This window comes from Lytechinus pictus, chromosome 8 (assembly GCF_037042905.1).
Source record: "Lytechinus pictus isolate F3 Inbred chromosome 8, Lp3.0, whole genome shotgun sequence".
NCBI classification, from domain to species: domain Eukaryota; kingdom Metazoa; phylum Echinodermata; class Echinoidea; order Temnopleuroida; family Toxopneustidae; genus Lytechinus; species Lytechinus pictus.
The window spans coordinates 31820403-31820812 of NC_087252.1; positions in this window are offsets into that span (position 1 = coordinate 31820403).

Sequence of the window (410 nt, forward strand, 5' to 3'; positions counted from 1 at the left end):
AGCTTTAAAACTGAATTGGAATTTGAATATGATAGCAATCACACTATTGATAACACTAGACCCAACACCAAACTAACTTCAGGTTTGGTGTTAAACTAGCTAGTCCCAGCAGCAGCACAGGTGTGTACACCAATCTCACCACAGGTTTGGTGCTACAAGTATGGCTGGTGTTGAAATATCAACACGGGTGTCTACACGTACACCACATGACGAAAAACTTCCATTTGAGAACACTATACCCCAGTTCCCCTTCTCATCAATTCTCTTCTCCAAGTTCGACAAACCGTAACTGCCCCAAGCAAGCAATTTAAGTATCAAAACACCTGTTTCTTGACGTCGGTCCAAAGATAACGCAACAGCCCGGTATATACAGTCACAGCAGGGGGCCACACACGATGGGATGCATGCGC